Source organism: Rousettus aegyptiacus, unplaced genomic scaffold, assembly GCF_014176215.1.
Source record: "Rousettus aegyptiacus isolate mRouAeg1 unplaced genomic scaffold, mRouAeg1.p scaffold_m13_p_3, whole genome shotgun sequence".
In the NCBI taxonomy this organism is placed as follows: domain Eukaryota; kingdom Metazoa; phylum Chordata; class Mammalia; order Chiroptera; family Pteropodidae; genus Rousettus; species Rousettus aegyptiacus.
This window is the reverse complement of record NW_023416306.1, coordinates 159647816-159659347: the sequence shown is the minus strand read 5'-3', so window position 1 is coordinate 159659347 and position 11532 is coordinate 159647816.

Here is an 11532-nt window from a genome sequence, read left to right as displayed (position 1 = left end):
TGCCCCTAAACCATCCTAAGAGGGATCAAAGAGCACTTCTTGAAGAAAGCATTATTTTAGTTACTATACTTTATACTTAAGACCAGTCTCCAAACCCTTGCCTCTTCCAGGGTGTTGCCTCTATTCCAGCCCTTTGTCTTCTCCAAATTCCCAAGTATAGTTACTATATTAAGTGTTGCCAAAACAAAGTACCACAAACTGGGTGGCTTAAAGCAATTGGAATTTATTATCTACAGTTCTGCATGCCAGAAGTCCGAAATCAAGGTATCAGCAGGGGCATGAGCCCTCTGAGCTGCCGATGGACACCGTTTCCTTTTCTCTTGCAGTTTCTGGTAGTCTTAGGCCTTCCTTGCTTTGTGGCTACAAAACTCTAGTCTCTACCTCCCTCCTCATATGTCTGTCTTGTTTTTCTTCTTTGTGTGTCTTTGTGTCTTCGCATGCTATTCATTCTGTGTGTCCCTGTTTGTGTCCAAATTTCACTGTTTTAATAAGAATAACAGACATATTGGACAGAGCCCACCCTCATAGTCTCATTTTAACTTTTTTAAATCTACAAAAACCATATTTCCAAACAATGTTACAAATACAAATACTGAGGATTAAAGCTTCAATATATCTTTATTTAGGGGACAAGGGACACAATTCAACCTATAACCTTTACTAACATCTCTTTGCCTCCAAAGCACAAGAATAACACTGACTGTTCTTTTAACCATGTCGAGCATATTATGATTTATTGTGTGGAGGTGGTAGCATATGCATGTTTTCCTGTAGCAAGTTTTCTCATATACGTTGCTTTTCACCCTAGCACAAAGCTTACTGGTTAAATACTGAACATAAGGATTAATAAACAGAAGACATTTTATTTTGTAAAATGATTTGCAATTGATTTCAGACTTATTACAGAAATGGAAACAGAAAAAAACCCTATAGTTGGTGCCACCATTTCACATTAACTACTAATTTGTCAGAAAAATACCAAAAGAATAGCAAAACTCTCAAGGTGATAACATGAAATAGCCTAATATATTATCTTGACAACATCCCTACAGGCTGCCAAGGAATATGAAATTCAACAAGGAAAGATGCTCTGCTGTGTGAGAGTGGAAATGATCACCTTGTAAATCTATACTTAAGACCACTCCAAATGCATAAGAATTTTATGCAGAAAGACATTATCTCTCGGGCACAATGCGCAATGCCGGAGAAAGCAAATTATATTCCAACTGAAGCATTTGAGCAATTTTCAAGAATAATGAAAAATCAGAAGACTTCTGAGGTCTCTGTTTAATAAAGAAAAAATTATAAAGATTAGTCTGTCTGGGAGAAGAAAAGAAAACCTCTCAGCTCGCATATTTTTATACTTTACTTCCAATTTATAGAATTAAATATTTTATATTATCTTCATGTTATCAAACTTTACTTTTCCTATATAATTCCTGTGGTTTTTACCTTAAAGTGTGAAAAGAGATCAAGGATACAAGTCCATTAAGTAACTATAAGGTCGCTTTGCATCAGAACCTAGTCTTAAGTTTACAGGAAAACCCCACCTCCCATTTTAGCATGTAGATTTCATAAGATCACAGAATTCATAAGGCTTTCAGTATCCTGATCATGCTAATCATCGTACAAGAGGAAAAAACAGGAACCACACTTTCAATTTGTTAGCTTTTATATTACATTACAATTGTAATGAAAGTTGGTCAAATGCACCAATAACAAAAGTATAAGTGAAAGAAAAATAAAAACTCTGAACATAATATAAAAAAATAGACCTTCAGATATGTCGAATGTGATTTAAAAATACCATAATATTTCTGAATGCCAATTTGACTGCGTGTACCAACATTTAAAAATGTGTGCTTTTTGGTTCTGTAATAAATATTGTAAGCATTTATTTTATTTTAAATAAAATAAATGGTAGGTGAGGTGTGGATTAAACATGATGAGGCTGATAATTGTTGAAGCTTTGGGATTACATGGAGCTCGTTACACTTTTGCTATTTTTATGTTCTACAAAAGAGAATTAATAAATTTAAAAAGCTTTTAGAGCTAAGTCAAAAAAGATGGCATATACAGTGACTGTGTTTAACAATGCTTTTATGTAAATATGTATAATAGTGAATACACATACATAATAGAAAAAACATTATAAGTGACTCCTTATTAGGTATTCATCTCTCAAAGGGCAGCAATTACTTTTGTAAATACTAGTTTACACCTCACAGGGGACTGAAAGCCATGTGAGAACAAGGACATTTCCGTAGAACTTAAGGTCAGGTGGCCTGCAGAGTGAGCGTTCTGAGGAGACGAGCTATGGATGTTGGGAGATCAACACTGAAGAATCAAACATCAATGCTAAAATACCCTCTTGATAATTTTATAGTCATCTCTGCTGATGTGCACAATGATCAGAGATGAAGAAATCGTTTCTACATGTCACATATCTTTCGCTGTTTTCTGAAAGGAAAATAATGATATTTCAGAGAAAAAGCTTTCGCATCTCTGAAGTCAGTCCTCACGATTATTGGACCAGTCCAGTGTTGCTATGTTTCTGGCATCTCCTCAGCCACCTGTGCTACTTTCTAAATTTTCATTTCACAAAAACCTAAGCAGTCTTTTTTTGTATGCTTAATAAAGTCAGACATGGCAAACTTCAGGCTTTAGAGAGAGAAGAATAGGGGAAAATTAGAGAGGAAAATGCATATGGAAAAAATAACAGCAGGTTGTTATTCTAGCAAATGGTCACATTTGTTTCCAATATGGTTTTGAATTTGGTGTGTAAGACTGAAATTTGACTTTTCTTCGAAGTCAGTTTCAACCCAACTATGAATGGAAGACGTTATTGAAGGCTGCAAAGAATATCCGGAACAAAGCAGCCCTCAGATATGAGCAATTTCCAAGACATTACTTAGGTTAATTTAGTTACATTTTTCTCAAGGGTAAAATAAACATAGCAATAATTGCTATGGCCTGGTACAGAATATTTTCAGTGAAGAAAACATTTTTTTTAAAATTCCCACATTATAGGTAATGTCACTAATAGTTCAGTCAAAACCTGGTTTTAGTTGAGCTAGAAGCTGTGTAATCAGTAATAACAGAAAATGAAGGAAAAGTGCCACCTCTTTGACTCAAGAAGGACAATAACTGTTATGAGAGGCTCCAGACAAATTTCTTCCTAGTGACATTTGTTAATTTGTTGCTGTTTTGTACGTATTTATTTTTAGTCAGACAGAACAAGAGTCAGCAATACCATATGAAAATTTCCTTCGACATAGAGAATTCCAAAGGAAAAACCTCTTTTGATTTTTATTTTTGTATCTCTTTAAAGACCATACTATGGATAGTTTTCATAGGAAGTCAGACCAGCCTATAAATATTTTGGCCTCATTTCAGAATTCCCTCCCCCAAACCAGGATAGAGAGCCAAACTGGGCTTGGGAATGGCTGACTGTCTTGGCATAAGAGCCTTGGCATTTGCCAGTTGAATTTCCAGACCAAAATCTAAATGTATATTTTTCCGTGCAATTTTTTGTGGTAGTTTGGGGAAAGTATATATCAAGAAGTCTATAAATTTAATACAATTCTAGTAGCAATGTATATGGACTTTCTAAACTGTATATGGCCTTTCAAAAGATCAAGAACAGCTATAACAGGTTTGCAACTGAAAAATTAATTTTGATGTTTATACTAACTGATTTTAAGACTTAATTTGAAGCTATGGCAATCAAGATAGTGTGGTATTTAGGAAGTAATAGCCCTATAGATGAATGAAACAGAATAGAGTCCAGATGTATACACACACAAATATGGGCATTTAATCTTTGACAAAACTGAAAAGGTAATTCAATACAGAATGAATAATAATTCCAACAAACGGTGGCAGAAAAATCAAATATACCTATGCAAAATAAAATATTGACCTAAATCTCACTTTTTATAAAAATTAAATCAAAGGGGAATATGTATCTAAATATAAAAGAAACAACTATAAAACTTTTAGAAGAAAACATAAGTGCATACCTTCTTGTCCTAGTTTAGGCAGAGATATTAGACATAAAACCAAAGCATAATTCATAAAAAAAGTAATAAATTGAACTTAAAACAGAAAAAAATTACTACTTTTCTCTGTAAAATATAGTATTGAGGGACTGAAATGATAAGCCACAAATTGGGGAAAAATATTTACAATTCCACATCTGACAAATAACTCGTCTTCTAATTATACAAAAAAACTCTCAAAAATTTAAACAATTCAGTTAAAACATAAACAAAATAATTGAACATACAGTTTACCACAAAAGAGGCTATAAAAAAAGCAAATAAGCACATTAGATGTTCAATATCTTAAGTTACTAAGGATATTTTAAATTAAAAACATCTTATCTACCTATTTGAATGGCTAAAATAAATAAATAAATAAATAAATAAATAAATAAATAAATAAATAAATAAAAAGTTAAACAGGGAAAAAACCAAGTGCTAAGAAGAATGAAGAGAACTGGAACTCTCATAGGTTTCTAGAGGAATACAGAATGTTATATCCACTCTGGAAAGTGGTTTGTCAGTGTCTTATAAAATTAAACGTATATTTATCATATGACCAAGCAATGGCATGCCTGGATATTTACCCTAGAGAAATGAAAAAGTCTGGTTACACAAAAACCTACACATGAATGTTCATAGAGGGTCTATTCATAATCATCCAAAATTGGAAGCAACCTACATATCCTACATAATATGGATGCACATGAAGAGACTGTGTCACATCCATGCAATGGAATGCTACTATGCTGAGTGAAAGACGTGATTCTCAAAATCTTTCTGTTTCCATGTGATAGAGAATTATCAGTGTTTGCCAGGAGTTAGAAATGGGGCTAGTATGTCCCTAAAATGAGTAGTATTAGAGAGTAAAATGATGAAACTATTCTGTATCCTAATTATGATAGTCTTACATAAATCTATGCAGGTTAAAATTTATAGAATTATACAGCAAAAAAAGAGTCAATTTTGCTGTGATAATTTAAAAAAATAAAATTAATTTAAAAATGAAAGATAAAGATTTGTCAACAAAGCATAATATATTGCTGTTATCATAAAATGCACTCTACAGAACAATGTATAGAATATATATAGTCACATGAATGTAAAATATGTATATATTTCATATAAATATACAAAAATGCATGCATGTTCGCTTACATTTAATGGCTAGAAAATATATACCAAAGTGTTAATGTTAGTTATATCTTTTCATTCCTACACATTTTTGTATTGTATATAAACAAAATGTCTCTAAAATCTGACCATAAATAAATATTTTCTTACAGTTGATTTCTAACCAAATCTGGTTCATGTAACACAGTTTGCAAAAGGGTCTTTTTAATGTGTGAAAACAAAATATAAACTATTTCCAATAATAATCACCAAATTGTAAAACAGTAAAAACAGTAACACCAGGAAAAACCAAGTGTTATTATAGAACTGATTTATCCAATAAAATAATAAACGTGGTCTTAGAAGCATCAGAAATTTTGGAAGGGAACTATAGATGAAGGAAGGGACATAAGGAAACTAGGTGGGTTACTCGTGTTAGGGAAAACAAACCCTTATTGTGTTATGCTTTGTAGGTATGAATTGCTGGACTAAAAGTTTAAGCCCTTCACAGACAAATGAAACTGTTTAAGCATAGATGCTCCTCAAATTAAGATTAGGTTACATCCTAACAAACCTGTCATAACTTGAAAATACACCTAATGTACCAAACATCATAGCTTAGCACAGCCTACTTTAAACATGCTCAGAAAGCAATATGCAAAAAACGCTGGCAAAGCAGTACACTGTAGAGTATCAGTTGTTTACCTTTATGACGGTGAGGCTGACCTGGAGCTGTGTCTTGCTGACGCTGCTCAGAGAGTATCCACTGCATATCACTAGCCCAGCAAAAGATCAAAATTCAAAAATCGAAGTAAGGTTTCTACTGAACGCATATTGGTTTTGCACAATCATAAAGTCAAAAAATTTTAGTTGGACTATCTTTGGTGACTATCTGTAGTTTGAAGAGAAGGGAAAGAAAGTGGTGGGGGGAGTGAGGAGGGAGAGAATCAATGTATTTGGGAGAATATAAAAATAAAAAGATTAGATACGGAAGGCAGCGCTACTTATCTCTTATTTTTCCATCCTCATTTCTTTTAAGGAGAATGGTACTTATAATGAGAAAGGTAAATCAAATACCTAAGAGGACACTAATCCTAGGATTAGAGAGATGTTTGAAAAGCAGCAACAGGTACTTTTAATGAGTTTTAGTTTCAAAGGCCAATTACACACTAAAATAATTTGTGCCTAAGATTACTGGTACACTGTTAACATTACAAAGCATTATCAAATACCAGAGATAAGCAAATATACCAAATTTTAATAAAGTAGTAAGAGATTAATTTTGAACCTCATAAACCAATAATCTTGTCAGTATTTCAAGGATTTCTGAAAGACTCATTAAGTAGATGTTTAGGGACTAGTTGGCAAAGAAAATAGAGATGTAGATAGGATAACAGAGGTTCACTCTTTAGTTCAAAGAACAGTTATAAAACATCCATGTAAAAGCATTGTTTTAGGCACAGTGTAAGTGAAAGAGATATGAAGATGAAAATGACGAGATTGTTCCACCAGTGATGATATAGATTCCAGTCTGGATCTGAAGTCCTGAGAACGAGAGTGAGAAGGGCAAGAGAATACAGACATTCCGGATCAAGGAATCAGGCAGGGAAATCTGAATTCTTCCTCCCACAGCCTTTTGTTTCATTCAGGCCGTCAGCAGGTTGGCTGACCCCCTTCCACATTAGGGAAAGCAAACTGCTTCAAAGTTTACCCGCTGAAACAATTATTTCACCCAGAATCAGCCCCACGGACACACTCAGGAATAATTTTTAGCTAAATATCTACACACCTTATATTCCTGCCAAATTGACAAATAAAATTAATCACCTAAGTTATATAGATGGATAGATAAAATATATATGATATAATACAAGTCATGATGCTTGCAGAAAGTATTATAATAAACATTACTGCTTTGAAATCTTCCATATTCTTAGAATTAATTGTTACTGAACCTTGGTCCCATGAATCATCACCTAGAATTTGTATTGGAATTGAAGAACTGGGAGGATTTTGCCATATAAAAATTTTAAAAGTATTTTTTTAGGTAAAATAAAATATTATAAAAAGTCCATTGGGGTTTAAAGTACATAATGGTTTGTAATGTCCAATATGATTAAATCACAGTATCTATAAGAGTTTTCTGAACTACAGAAAACTACAATGGCAGAAGGTAGAGATCGAGAGGTCTTTCACTGTAGACTATGAGTAGAGATCAAATATATTCAAATAAGGAAAAATGTTTCAGAGAAACAATAGTTTGGAATGGGAAATACTGGATCTAGTGGACTGAGGTAAGAACCAGCTTTGGAGCTGATGACCATCTGAAGAGGTTGATGGAAGAAGCAAGGAGAAACAAGGGTCCCTATTGAGATAATTGGCAGAAAGAATGGCAGAACATGCTAAATTATTAAACATTTTAGATAAAAACATACTTGAGTAGATCTCTTTTTGATGTGGTCATTTTTGATGACTATCAATCCACATAGAAACCGCTAGCTAGCATAGTAATGGAAAGAAAGGTCATTAACTATAATGAAAATTGTTTTCATTAAGATAGTCCTGGTTACACTAACAGGAAACAAACAAAACAAACAAACATATAATCCTCAAATCTCAGCGGCTGAACACAGTATATGTTTTTTCTGACTCACATTGCATATCTAATGCAGATCAGGGAGAGAATCTTCTTTGAACAGTGGCTCAAGAAGTTGGGCTGATAAAATCCCAATATCATAGCTTCACCATTTAGAATACACGACCTCTAACATTCCTGCATCAGGGAAAAAGGCAATATGGAAAACTCTAATTTTTTGTTTATGCTTTGGTATAGAGGTGAAATGTGTCACTTCAACTTACAGCCCAATGGTCAGAAGTAGTCCTATGGCCTTGCCTAGCTGAAAGATGGTTGGAAAATGTCAGAAAGCACATAGATGCTCAGTGGACAAAACACACAAGAAATCAGGATTAGGGACATCAGTTTGTGAGAAACTATCGTAAAGTTTGTTGCTGGGGTTGTAGAAATAAATGAGATAACTTGAGATGAAAGTGATGGTCAAGGAAAGAAGAAAAATCAAATTTACTATAGGAAGCAAAGTCAATGAAGAAAGCTGAAACAGACAAAGATGAAAGTGGCGAGCTAAGAGAGGCTCTTGTCATGGACATCAAAAGAAGAAAGTTTCCAGTGGTGCAAGGGTTTCAGCAATGTCGAATGCAGAAAATCGATCAAATTTTTAAAAGACGGAGAGGAATTCTTTGGATCTCTCACTTGCAAGTTAGGGGAGATATTTTAAAACAAACATTTTAGAAGATTTCTGAAGCTGATATTCATATTTCAGACCAGGGAAGAGATAAATGGGTGGAGAGGGAAGTAAAGACAATGGATACAATTTTCATTATATTTTGATAAATTCAAGAAATCCTAACAATTTGAGAGCTTAGTAAGTATCTTTGCTTCTCTTGAATTCAATTGTTTGTTCTATAAAATGAAGGATTTTAAAGAACTTAATTCTACAGTTGTTTCCAGCTCCAAAAGTGATATTACTAACAACAGCAAGAGCAACAACAATAATTACCAGCTATATTTTGCCAACATGTGCCAGGCATTGTACATCATACTTTCTCTGTGCTAGCTAATATATGCTTACATCCTCATTTTCAATAAGAGACTAATAAGATTTAGATTGTTGTCCAAAGTCACACATTTACTATGTGGATAAATTTTGATTAGACCCCAAGTCTGTCTACTTCAAAGCCATATGTTTCCTTATCCATAATTGATGGCAGATTAGATGCATGTCATAAATTCCATCTTTATCCTGACCATATATTCGAATTATGATATCCTTGTTTATAAGTTGCCAAAATATGGATGATAGCATTAATAGCAGATTGAGCAACTGTTTTAAAAGCCTGTAGATTAATGACAAACTGGAGAAAGACTCTAACATTTGACTCCATTCTCCTCAAAATTTCAATGAATGATTTTGATGAACAGAGGTAAGCATCAATGTCTTTGTGAAGGGAGCGATTTTGTTGAGGCTGAGACTTGTTGAGGGTACACAGGAAGAGAATAATGGTGACTGGCTTAATTAACATTTCTGCTGAAAAAGACCCAGAGATTTAACTCTAAGTTCAGTGCAGCCCAAACAGTCATGCTAATTACACTTATGCAATCAATTAGTGCATGGGTAGAACCAAGGAAAAGTGCCAACAGTGTCATTGAATGTAGTCTGAACTGAATAGACAACATGGGAACTTAAGACATGGAAACTACATTTTAATAATAACTGAAAACTGCAGGTTGTTCCAAAGTGAATTACCAGGATCATTTAGGCACTGGGATCCACACCAAATGGAAAAGGACTTACAGCCACTGAGGATATTTTCTCTGGCAAAGATAAAACTCAAGAAGTTATAAACATTTGAAGGACTGACATAAGAAGATATTTCAAAAATTAGAAAATATCTTTCTTCATTGAGCTTAAGCATGGCACTTAGTAACATTCGCCTTTTGTCTTCAGTTCTGTCCCAGAGTTAGAGAGAAAAATCTGATATATATATATATTATAGCTATCAGTGGAAATGAGCTCCCACTAAAATTATCAAAGTTTTTAGAGTGCTATATAAATAAAATGACTATTTTTTTCCCCAAAACTGGGTCACTTTGGAGAGTAAAAAGAATGTTATTAATAATTATCCTGACAGTACACAGGGGCTGTCTCGGTCAAATGGAAATTTTCTGTTTTACTGAATTTTTCTAGTTACTTTATATGGCCATATAATTATAACCATGAACTTCTCTTTATACAAATGAAGAATTTGAGGTATAAGGATATGCTCCAAATCACAATGATAGTAGGTCACAGTGGAAATAACCCTTTCTAGGAAAAAAAAAATCATAAAAATGTTCACTTTCCACAGAGAATTAAGCTTAAAGAATGCTTGCTACATTTTGTGAGTTATATCTAAAACGGGATTGTGTGACATTTTAAAGTATTGCCTTGGCTGGGCTCTATCCTCAGACATTCAATCATACAGTAGTCCAGGTACTACTGTGAAGGTATTTTACAGATGTGATCCAAGCCCATAATCAGGTGACTTTAAGTAAGAGATTACACTAGACAAACTGGGTAGGGCTGATTTGGAAGGCCTTAGAGCAGAATTGAAACTTTCCAGAAGAAATTCCACTTGCGGACTGAAATTTCAGCTCTGTCCGGGAGTTCTAACTTGCCTGTTTTGAAGTCCTGCCTTACACATTCCAGACTTACCTAGTCAGCCTTCACTATCACAGTCAATTTCTTGCAATAAATCTCTTAATAGATATCTTTTACTGATTCTGTTTCTCTGGTTGAATCCTGACTGCCACAGGGGCCAGATCTGCACACTAGTGGGAGAAGTGAAGTAGCAGAAACAGAAATGACTGTCACTGAAGTTTCTTCCAGGTAGGTAAGTGAACTGGTCAAAGGCGTGACGTTCGGGCACAAATTAAGGTGCTGCGACCATCTCTAGACTTCAGAAAATAAGGTATAGATGGTTTCTAAATCTTAGAAAGATCTTCATGAAGATGAACTAAAATTTTCATAAGGTAGAGCCCATGTATATTTTGGCTAACTGAGCTGGGCAGTGGTATGTGCTCAATGAACATGCTTTGAACTAGTGGAAAATCACATACGGCTATAAAATTCATTTCCTGCATACATAATCCCATGTGAAAGCCCCCTTTCTGGGCAAAGAATCATTGTTTCATTAATATTAGCCTGGCATGGCCCACTTTTAATACCTTAATCACTTATCCTAAATAATTCCTTGGCTTTCTTCTATGAGTATTACACAAGCTACAGGGTCTGTCATCCTGAATTTATATCCATTCTCTGTTTCTTAGAAGTTGGCTCACCTTAGTAAACTGAATCAGTCTATCTGAACCTCAGTTTATGCATTTATAAAAGAGAACATAGTAATAGTACCTACTTTTCAGAGCTGTTGTGAGAAATATTGCTTAATATAACAGTTGGCACAAAGCACTCAAAAATGTTAACTACTCTTATTATTATATCTACATCTTTGTTCTAAATTTTGTTGATGTACTTTCCTGCTTAAGTAAAATAGGTCCTAATTTCTAGGAAGTGTAAGAAATGGCTTCAGGTAAATACAGAGATTTTTGTAACCTTCTTTTCATTTACAAGATGTAAAAGATGTACAGTGCTACATCTTGATATAAGAGCTGGATAAGTTGGAAGGTGTTGATTTGCCAGTCTGTTCTGAGTTGCCATTGAGTCCATCTTAAAAACAGAGCCAGGCTCTGACTGCCGATGCCTTCTGAATGTGATGGTGCTGGTTTTCAAGAATTATGTTGGGGCTGAAGAAAATGTTTGCA